The sequence below is a fragment of the Rhopilema esculentum genome, unplaced genomic scaffold, assembly GCF_057945365.1.
Source record: "Rhopilema esculentum isolate cy_ngs unplaced genomic scaffold, ASM5794536v1 HiC_scaffold_36, whole genome shotgun sequence".
Taxonomy (NCBI): domain Eukaryota; kingdom Metazoa; phylum Cnidaria; class Scyphozoa; order Rhizostomeae; family Rhizostomatidae; genus Rhopilema; species Rhopilema esculentum.
In genome coordinates, this window is record NW_028300847.1 from 2,499,207 (window position 1) to 2,510,522 (window position 11,316).

General features: G+C 37.3%; 1 pseudogene; it reads left to right on the top strand.

Annotated features, from left to right (window-relative positions):
- The first annotated feature begins 813 nt into the window (after positions 1-813).
- On the top strand, positions 814-4,668 carry LOC135688251 (TBC1 domain family member 7 pseudogene; annotated as a pseudogene).
- Positions 4,669-11,316: the final 6,648 nt, after the last annotated feature.

An 11,316-nucleotide genomic window follows, 5' to 3' on the forward strand; every position in this document is an offset into this window, starting at 1 on the left:
ATGCCTCTTGAAAAAGAAGCCTGAAGTATCTACGCGTTAGAATCATGAAGTCCATGTTTTGAGTTAAAAGTCATCTGTTTAATTTATCCTTTATGATAAAACCTAATAAGGGTAATAAGCTTTGAATGCACTTGTTAGCGTTTTTTCTTGTTATCTTGTGCACTTAAAACTGTACGTTCGTGGAAGTGACTTGAGATACAGCATATGGACTAATCTAGGAAAAAGCAATTGAACAACCAAATTGTCTGTTAATTAGGTCTCTGACGGCCAGCAGAGCCAAAGAGACTCATCGAAAATCAAAATTTTCCCTGGAAGGGGGGCATGAGTCCGGACACCCTAAATACAGACTGTCCCCGAAACCCTAAACACATTTTGTGTGCACTATGAGTGCTGTGTTCTCCACACAAAAGAATTTAGCTGTTAGTTTCCTGACAATCCTCTAAAAAATTGATTAATTTTTTTCACCCCTGGGAAAAGTACAAATGTTTTTTCTGGATAATACAGTACTGAAGGGACACAAAGACGTGTCCTTGAAGTGAGACAGTTTTAGGGGGTATGGCGGTGTGCGCTCCAATAAAGTTTTGAAATTTATGGTGTCTTCTTTGTCTGCTGACCTCCTAGAGACCTAATAATCAGACAAGTCAGTCGTATCAAATTTCAATTAAGCCGGCCCCCCGGCCCCCCTGCCAGGCCACCACTGTATCTCAGCCAATTAGTCGATTGTCCAAATTGGAAAATTCTAAAAAAAGATTTCTATTTGGATTGGAACTGCAAAAGGAAAAAGAAGAAACGACTCAATGCCTCTGTCTGGTCTGTCTGGATGTACACGAGGTTGTCTCTATGATCATGAAAATGGCGGACGAACGGAATTTTCGTCTTCCTTATTACGAGCAGTTAGGTCTTCGAAATGTCGATCAAGTTAAGGCCTTAGAGCACTTGTTAAAAGACGAAAAGCTAGATATTGTAAAGCTTTCGACTTTTGCGTTGAAATATACTCTCCACTCCTCGTACCGGCCATTTATATGGAAAGTGTTATTGGGCGTTTTACCGAGTTACCAAAGTTCTCACAAATTTGCTGAACAGTGTAGAGAAGAACAGTTTCAAGACTTAGAACGTGCTCTGCTAACAATGAGAATGATAACAAAAAAAGACTCAATTCAAAATAAAATTCTTTGGATGTATTTGCTTGAAAACGATATGATTAGCATGTCAAAACAAAAGACTCTTCAACGTGACGAGAGAAAGATCCAAATTATTAAGGCGATAGCTGAAGTCTGTTGTGATGTTGCAGAGCATGAAACCGATGCCTACTGGATAACAAAACGTTTTATTGAGATGCAAGATAAATATGTTGACTTGTATAGAAACCTTCCCAAATTTGTTACGTTTTATTTAGAGATTGAGGATAAGGCGCTGTTTGAGCATATGAACGACCTCCAGGTCTTTAAAGTGATGCCCTATAATAGATGGTTTGAGAGCTGCTTCGCAGAGATATTTCCAACTTGTGGACTTGAAAGAGTTTGGGACAAGCTTGTTGCTGGCTCCTGTAATATTCTGGTGTTTATGTGTGTTGCTATACTGTTAAGCTGCAGACTAAGCCTTCTAGAGAGTAGAAGTGCTGAAGCATCAGTTCATGTTCTAAGAAATCTGCCTAAGGACAGAAGTAGGCAGTTAACTGCTGTAGATAAGTCTTTGCAACTGTGGGATAAGCACAGAAGTACCATTAGTGTTGAAATGGGTGCCCACAGTGATATATTACTCCATGTATCTTAATACTTGCCATCCAGTCTGCAATGTGCCACATCTGTGGAGAGCACTGACCTTTATTAAGACCCCCAAACTGTTTTACCGATTTGTCTGTGGCAAGGAAAGGCTACAGAATGCATACTGGTTTGTCACTTTTTGTAATTCTTAATCTAATATTATGAAGTAAAAACAAATTAGCAAAGCATGGTTAAACAGAAAAAAGATGTATGAAAATTTGAGGCTTTATTGCAATATAGAATAATACATAAAAACTAAAAAGGCATTTTATATGTATTGAAACCTTCCCAACAGGTTTTTCTGCCTATGATCTGGTATAAGCTTAAGTATTCTTGACCATCCCCAAATTTTCTTTACTAAAATAAAGGGAGACAGGAAATTGATTTTTTTCTATAGGTTTAAGTAAAATAACAACCTTACCACGGGCCTGTTTTCTTTTCAGTAAAATATGATCTTAAGTTAACTCTATTTGAGGCTGAAATAGCATATGAACAGTCTGTAGCAACAAAAATAGTTTTTTTGTTTTTTTTATATCATTGTGAATTTTATGTAGTTTTGTACATGCCTATTTCAGCCTGATCAATGCCTTTTCAATGCCTTTGAAATTTATCATGAAATCTATTGTAACTGAATCAATAAACTTTGAAAAAATTTAAAAGAATGTACTTGGAAAGAATGTATCAAAGTAATTCTGTATGAATGATATTGACGAAGTGTTTCTCAATGGACTTTTCTATATCCTATAACTCTTTTATTTGCAGCAGGAAATTGGAGAAAAATCTGACTTTGAACCAGTTAAAACAGTCTGACATATAAAAAGCCAGACTGACATGTATAAAAAGAGCCCAAATCAAGCACCACAAAGTAGATACCATAATTTAACATCTGGGGTATCAAGCACTCAATGCAACCAGAATAGATATATCATCACATTACCAACATTGACTGATATCACCCACCCTGTACAGTATCTAAGAAAATGAACAAGACCTTGAGATGGCAATTGAAATAAATTATATGTAACACTGGAACAAAATCCTGTTATTTTTGCAAAAATCCTGGTAATATGAAGTTTGTTAGCATGCTGGTAATCGCATGACTGCAAAAGTGATAGCCTTTTAAATCTAATATATACATTTGAAGGGGTCTATCACTGTTTGAAAAAGTGTATAAGGTTTTTATAAGATAAATAATTTTTATTGCTTTTAAAAAGATGTTTCTTGGAAGGAATAATTTAAGAAAATGCATGCAGTTTTTTTAGGTTGTTGCCACTACTCTGATCTTGTATGAAAACATTTTAGGGAGTTGCACGAAAACAGAGACATTTTTTACCAAACCGAAGTCATTCGACAGGGTTCTTCAAAGTGGAGTCATTCGAAAGTGGATTCATTCGATAATGCATCGTTTAATGGGAACGGCAAAAACAGCGAGAACAAAGGATATGAAAACGGATGAAAACGAAGCAATGGGATCACCTTCGTTTTAGTTTTGACCAAAATGGAGTGACCCGGAGTAGTGGCAACGGTTAAAGAAAAAAGGAAACAGAATGATCTTTAAAATAAGACTTACGGCAACAGAGTAATGGAAAGAAGGCCTGTGATTTTGATTGAAATGATTTGCCCCCAGAAATGCCATCAAGATTTGCAACTTTAGACAAACTGAGCTTTGCTAAAATTGACTTTAAAGAAAGTTTAGAGAAACAAAATTGAAAAAAGAATAATCATTAAATACGTGGCACTGCACATGCAAAAAAGCATGCTTGGAGAGTTTTAGGAGGATATGTGCGGGCGTTCGCGTGCCATCGCACGCTTATATTCGTACGCTTGCAAAAAAATTTAGTGATACAATATTCAAATGGTGCTGAAAAGCAAACAGTTTTAAACATGCTAAAGGTTTCCTTCTTACACCCTTCAATGTTAGAATAATTTTAAGAAGTTTAAACTATGGAATACTTGTTACGTCATGGGATTGGTACAAAAACAGCTGGGCTTACCCAAGAAGTGGGACCTGGAATGATGCTGATTTGACACGCTGATAATGATGCTGAACAGACACAAGCCGAAAAATATCCAAAGTGTTAATTTTGGACTGGGGAACTTGGCCTAATTCCTCAATTTCAGATTCATCTATACGTAGTAAACTAACGTTTAATAAGGTATAGTTTTAAACACAATTCAATACAATAAGAGCATAATAAGAAGACAATAATTTCCTTTGATTCTATTTTTAGATAATGGTTCTTGGTTCTAGGCCTCTTTGGCTGTCTACCTTTCGGTTAAACAAACAGCATTTTTAGAAAAAAGTAGAATATTACCCCTAGATACTTCAAATGGTAGACCCAGGTCACTTTTTAGATCATTTTCTATCGTAAGTTATTAGTCATTCATTACTGTTTTTAACATAAAAATATTAGCATTTTGTCAGTGATGGCGCTAGAAATTCTCCGACGGAAGGGCTTGACCTCCGACAGGGCAGCTAGGCCGAGCTAGGCAATCGAAGAGAAAACATGGAATACCAGTTGCAAAAAGACGCACAATCATTAAGATTATGCCACGACATGAATTTAACAAACAAGAAAGAGCAGCAACCTAGAGCGGGATTGATATTATTTTTGGGGAACTCGCTTTTATAACAAAATGTCCATAAAAGGTAAAATACATATACTAAGAAACCCCTTTGTACATCTTTTTCCGTGCTTTTTCTATATTCTCGACGTTGTAAACTTTTCTGTGTAATTAAAAAGACGTCATTTAATTATTATAGGAACCGTAAACAGAATAGGAACCGTTTTTACGTAAGTAGGTTAGGTCCTTGCTATCTTGCAGATTATTGCGCGTGTCGCAATAAACTTATTATCTGAAAGTTACAGTCTGTAACCCTGGTTGCCGCAAAAGGTGAGGAAATTTTCGAATTTTGATGATTCCAGTTCGATGAAAAATGCAATCATTAGATCATTTTTTTCTATCTTTACAATACAACTTTATTCTAAGAATTAATTCACATGCCGAATTAATTCACATTAATTCACTTTTTCTTGATAATTAGAATCAATTTAAATCTAAGAAAGTCATAAAAAATGGTTCTATCAGTCCCCCATCCGTACCACTTATTAAATCTCTCACTAATATTTGGGGCAGGTATATATTTGGGCCCCTCCCTCAACGAGTTGAAGCAAGTCTGGCGCCCCTTTTTTGGAAATTCTGCGCCCCTTTTGAAGAATGAGAATCAGATGAAAAAGGTTCTTGGACCAAAAGGTTTATTTGCTTTAAGGTTACCTCAAAGTTATATTGTTTATTCTGAAAAGTATCTGATATTGTTGTATACAGCGTACTATCATAACCAATTTTTGAAAATTTTTCAGCGCCCCCACTACTAGCTGCCCCTCCTTCAAATTTGCTCTGGATCCGCCCCTGTTTGGAAATACTTATTCAAAACCTCTGGAATTCAAATAATACCAAATATTAAAATCATATATTATAGAGTTAAGATAAGGTAAGGTGTAGGCCAGAACATACTAGAAAACTTTGATTTTGTCAAAAAAGTCCAATGTCCAATTGTTTATAAATTTTGTAAGATTTTTATCTTGTGTATTCATCTTATGTAAGCTTTACATTGGATGATTCATCACCTTCCAATTAAAGATTCTGGTGTCCTCTCAAATACCCAAACTTTGAAATGTAAAATCTAAATATACAGCACTTGAAACAAAATCTACCTTGTTGTCATCGAGTCTGCACAGTGTGACAAATGCACACAAAAGATTGCACATGCACGACATGCACACTGTAATGTTTTGTTCAGCGAAAGGAAGCTTAAGCGGGGCTTAAGCCCCCCTCCCAAGATTTTAGTTAGCCCCCCCCCAAGATTTTAGTTAGCCACCCCCCCCCCCAAGATTTTAGTTAGCCCCCCCCGTCGGCAGCCAATCAATTTTTGCTTTCTCAATACCGTCGGCACTTGATGGATGTCACCCCGTTTACATGTCGTTTGAAGGACATAAATAATGGACGAGAAAACTGCACTGGCTGGTTTATGGTTTTCTCAATGGCTTTTCTTCGGCAATTTTACTATCATAGTGGCATTATATCCTGTCGCTTCCGTGAAAGCTGTGAGATTGTTTCATGGTGCTCCCTCGCATGACCCATAATACCATGGTGCTCCTCTCGGTTGAAATTCCTGATGCTGCTTGGAATTCATGCAAAACGTGCAGAGATGCTGGATTTGGATCATGTTTTGGACCGTTTCAAGGAAATTTACCCTAACAGCAGAATCATGCTGTCATCAAGAAAGTCTTTAATGAATTTCTTTCTTAAGGGATTCTCTCTTTGTTTCAAGACATTATTATTGCCAATGAAAACATTTGGATCATGAGCACATTTTGCGTAATAAATTTTTAAAAAGCACTTGTCCTTTTTTATCAACTTTTTTTTCAATAGCATTGTTCACCGCAAAGCTTGCGACAAACAAATGGTTTAAAGAGAACCATCGATTAACTAATTATTCACATTAAACTTTCTAAAGTTTATGCTTTTTTTCTTTTTTCTATGTGAATTAGATAGGAAGAAATATTCAACAATAGGCAATCTTTGCGCATTGAGTTTCTTACAAGGCACAAATTGCCAAGAAAATCTTGCTGTACAAGGACTCCGACACAGGATGGGAAGTGGGGGGAGGAGGGCGCAAGGAAACATTTTGCACCCACAACAAAAGATTTTGGAAAAATGCTCTATTGCTTTGTAAAAAAATGGGGGCCATGACCCCTCGGTGCCAATTCGTTGGAGACCCTGCTATATGGGGCACATCGCTTTTAAAGATGTTCTATCCAATTTTTTTGTCGGCAATTTGATACATCCAGCGTCGGCAGTTTGTCTCTAGCGCCACCCCTGATTACAAACGCAGAGGTTTATTACTTGATCTCTTGGATCAAGTTTATAAAAATCAAGTACAGGCCTCAGCTCATCATTACACACGCTTTCGTTCTGTCAAAATTTGAAAAGAAATCGCTTCAGTTCTGTTGTGAGTGCAGATCGCCATTTCTACACAACAAACAACTACAACACGCTTCTTCCGCCTGCCTAAATGAAAATTTGAACTATGTTTGACAATAGGGGGTGCTCCCGCCGAAAGTGAGCACCCGCGATACCTGAAGCTTTATTGGTGGCTCTAAAATCGCGGATGCTCAAGCTCATTCATTGATTGGCTATAGTTTGTTTGCGAAGGAATAAAGCAGAGACCGGGGTTGCTGGAAATTTTGCAACAATAAAAGCCACACAATCGGGTCTGTAAATTAACTCGCTTTAAAATTAGAGAGAACAGGTTAAAAGTGCTCAGACGGGATACAAACTCTAATTTAGTGTCCTCTTATTCTGGAATTTCAAAATATCACATCTTGAAGGATTTGAGGGGTTCTCAAGCACCCATAGCACCCTCCTAGATCCGCCTCTGTCAGTCTGGTAGGTCAAGCTATATTGAATTTGTTTAGTTCGTCACCCTATGTACAAGCGCCTACGTAAGGGCCTTCTTCTTTGTCTGGATAGGGTATTATCTTTAAAGTTGTTTAAAAGAGTTGTCGCCTGAAATCACCACGAACGAACGCATTATCAAAACGAAACGCTGTATTTTATTTATTTCATTAACGAATCATCACAATAAAATCGTCTAAAATGTAACTGTTTGTTTTATTATCATCATCTTCTGGCAATCTTTCAGTCATTATAGCTGGACTTAATATTTACTATTGTCGTAAATGTCGGAAACTAAGGACGCAGGACCTCCCGTGTATCCTTACAAGCAGAGGCCGACTGGCAGCAAATCTCTCTGGTTGCTTTAAAAACAGAAAAGGGGACCGTACAACGTATACTGTAAGCAACAGGGCGTTGTGGCTCCTAAAAACGGGCCAGGAGAAAATTATCATAAGGAGGCCCACGCTTGTGTATCATATTTCCAATCACAAACCCAAGTCGCGAAAAATGATATATACCTGGAAACCATGCTCCTATGAAATATTAAAAAGATACCAGTTCTTGTCATTTTTAAAGGTGCATCTGCTATATTTGTTGGGGTGTAGCCCCTTTTCTATGACCATAGTTACTTTTTAAGACTGCAAAAAATGAGGAAGAAATCCAATGCTGTAGTGCACAGTGGATACTAGCAAAAATGCAATAGAAGACCCATATGCACTGCGAGCGAAGCGAGCTGAAAATTTTTTCGGCCACCTGTTCTTCCATTCTTTGTATTCATAGACCAGATCCTCACCGCAGCAGGGTATCCGGCCAGGGTTGCCAGATTGGCTTTTTCAAGCCAAATTTTTCAATTTTTGGCCTTTTTCAGAGTTCATTGCCTCGAAAATTTGTTTTTGGCCTGCTTCTCAAATAAAACTGGCCTTTTTGGCCTTTTTAAACATTATGAGGTCATTCATTTGTTTGATATAAACTTTAATAGTCTAAGTAAGAACAAATTATGAATTGAAACATTGTTTCTTGCTTTAGCTTGGAAGTTATCTTAAAGGCTCATGCATGGAAATATAAATATATACTTCACTTTGCGCTGTGTAATTTTGGGAAAAATTTTCATTTTGGTCTTTTTATTTGCATTTTGGCCTGCGTTTGTCACCCGTTTTTTCACCGGCCTTCTTTCAATAAAATTCTATCTGCCACCCTGTTTGCGGCTTTTGAAAGGCCCTCGATTCCATGCTTTGTACTAAATTGTATTGCATTGTATTGCATTAATTGCTGCGGTTGTTAGCGTATGATTGTGCAATTGTATTGTATGATTGTATTGCATTAGCCAATCATGTTCACGACACATGCCCTTTAATCAACGTTGTTCATAGAAGTCTGTCTCCCATCGTTGATTGTGTAAAGTCCTCACCCCCGTTCCTGATTACAGTGCTGCGGTTGTTAGCGTCCCGTATTGACCAACGTTTTTGCTAGCCTGCGGAAGGTTTTGGTCTGTGACGCCGGCTACGTTTTTCCTGGTTTTCAAGTGGAAAACAAGATGAAAGAAATAGGTCTCATTTCCATCATCATCTTTGTTGCTTTGGGGATACTCAACATATGCTGTTGTGTTAGGATATTGCTTGCTAGAACGAGGATTGCAGATTATCTGGCCAAATGTCTTGTTTTTTGCCTGGCCTTAGCTGATGTGTTATCGACTGCAATATCATTGCCGAAATTCGTCTTTATTTACCGAAATGGAAAATGGGAAAACATCAAAGTTTCTTGTTATGAGAAAAATTTATCGCACTTGATGTACACCGTTGCCAACTATTTGGTTTTAATCACATTAATGACTTTGAACTCTAGCAGCAAGAAGCGAATAAACGAAGGGACAGAGAAAGAAAGCAAACTTTGTGTTCTCAGCAAGACAGTTATCTCCATTGCCTTATCGTTTAGCTGTCTACTTCTTTCCAGCAAGTACTCATTGATATCCAGCAGTGTACAATGCGATGTTTCACTTCAGTCCAAGGTAACAGTTTACGACTTGCAAGAGCACACTGATCGAAATAACTTCTTGATACAAGTGGTTATCCTAATGTCAGGATTTGTTTTCGTATTGTCGATGGCTAAACTTGGCACTGCCCAGAAAAAAGCAGCAAGAATTGAGCAAACCAAAGAGATTACACATGCAAATGAACATGTTTTGTCCATTTTGATGATGTTGGTCTTTCTATTTTCGCTCGCTTTGGTCTCCAACATGATTTTGCAAAAGGTTTTAGCGCGTATGACCCCGTTCCTTTCCTGGGTCTCTGCTATACTGCCTCTGATAGTGGCGTCCTCGATTCCTTCCCTATACTCTGTCGCAGTGGATTCATTTCTGGGCGATGATTGCATGCATTCACCATCTACAAAGCAGAACGTGTTTGTTCCAGTATAACCAGAGACAGCGCCAACTGCTGCTACAGCAGGTCTGACTAGCCACGCCCTTTTTTATAGTTTTAATGGTAAAAACAAGTCCCACCCCTACGCTGCAGGCCCGTCGGAACTGGAGGCTGGGGTGCTGGAACCCCCCAATAATTGTTAAACTGTTGTACCTTTCTTTTATAACACTGTACTGAATGAGAAGGAATATAATGGGCAGTCCCCCCAATATGAATTTCGTTCCGACAGCACTGACGCTAATGTAATGTAATTAATGTAATGTAATGTAATGTAATGTAATGTAATGTAATGTAATGTAATGTAATGTAATGTAATGTAATGTAATGTAATGTGATGTGATGTAATGTGATGTGATGTGATGTAATGTGATGTGATGTAATGTGATGTGATGTGATGTAATGTAATGTAATGTAATGCTTCAAGTAAAAATCACAGCTTTAAGTAATTACAGAAACAGACTAATGGAAAGAGGGCCTGTGATTTTGATTGAAATGATTTGCTCCCAGAAATGCCATCAAGATTTGAGGCAAACTTAGCTTTGAAAAAAATAACTTTAGAGAAAATTAACAGAAACAAAAATGAAAAAAATAATAATCATTAAGGTTACGGTAAACGTTTTCTGGATGAAAAATGATACCAAATTTGAAACAAACAGAAATTTTGAAAGTGGAAAAAATCCCATGTAAACGAAGGTTTCCATAATTTCTTTATCAAAACTTTTAGTTGAGGCCTGAAAATCTCTTGACCTGTTAAGCCGATTTACAATATCGCATGGCACATCCATTTATCCAATATTGATCTTAAAGCTTCAAGTGACTTGACCCGGATTACACTGTGGTTTACGAGTGTATCTTGCAAGTGCGATCAGTAAAATCCCGTTTTCTCTGGACTTAAAAATCGTCTACATGCAGGTACGAAAAAGCTATTATGTACCCAAGGAACCAATCGAATGGCTCGAAAATTTGCACACGGCCAGAACAGACGTTGGGCAAACAAAATGTCTCAAAATGACATTCGCACGGTTATTTTCGTACGCTTGCAACAAATTTTAGTGATGCAATATTCAAATGGTGCTGAAAAGCAAACAGTTTTAAACATGATAAAGGTTTCCTTCTTACACCCTTCAATGTTAGAATAATTTATGAATGAAAGAATGAAATACTTGTTACGTCATGGGATTGGTACAAAAACAGCTGGGCTTACCCAAGAAGTGGGACCTGGAATGATGCTAATTTGACACGCTGATAATGATGCTGAACCGACACAAGCCGAAAAATATCCCAAGTGTTAATTTTGGACTGGGGAACTTGCCCTAATTTCTCAATTTTGGATTCATCTATACGTAGTAAACTAATGTTTAATAAGGTATAGTTTTAAAGACAATTCAATACAATAAGAGCATAATAAGAAGACAATAATTTCCTTTGATTCTATTTTTAGATAATGGTTCTTGGTTCTAGTTCTCTTTGCAACCCTCTTCTTCAAGCCATTACTTGTTTTGATGCAAACATGAATGTATGGCTGTCTACCTTTCGGTTAAACAAACAGCATTTTTAGAAAAAAGTAGAATATTACACCTAGATACTTCAAATGGAAGACCCAGGTCACTTTTTAGATTTTTTTCTAGCGTAAGTTATTAACATAAAAAGTTTAGCATTTTATCAGTGATGGCGCT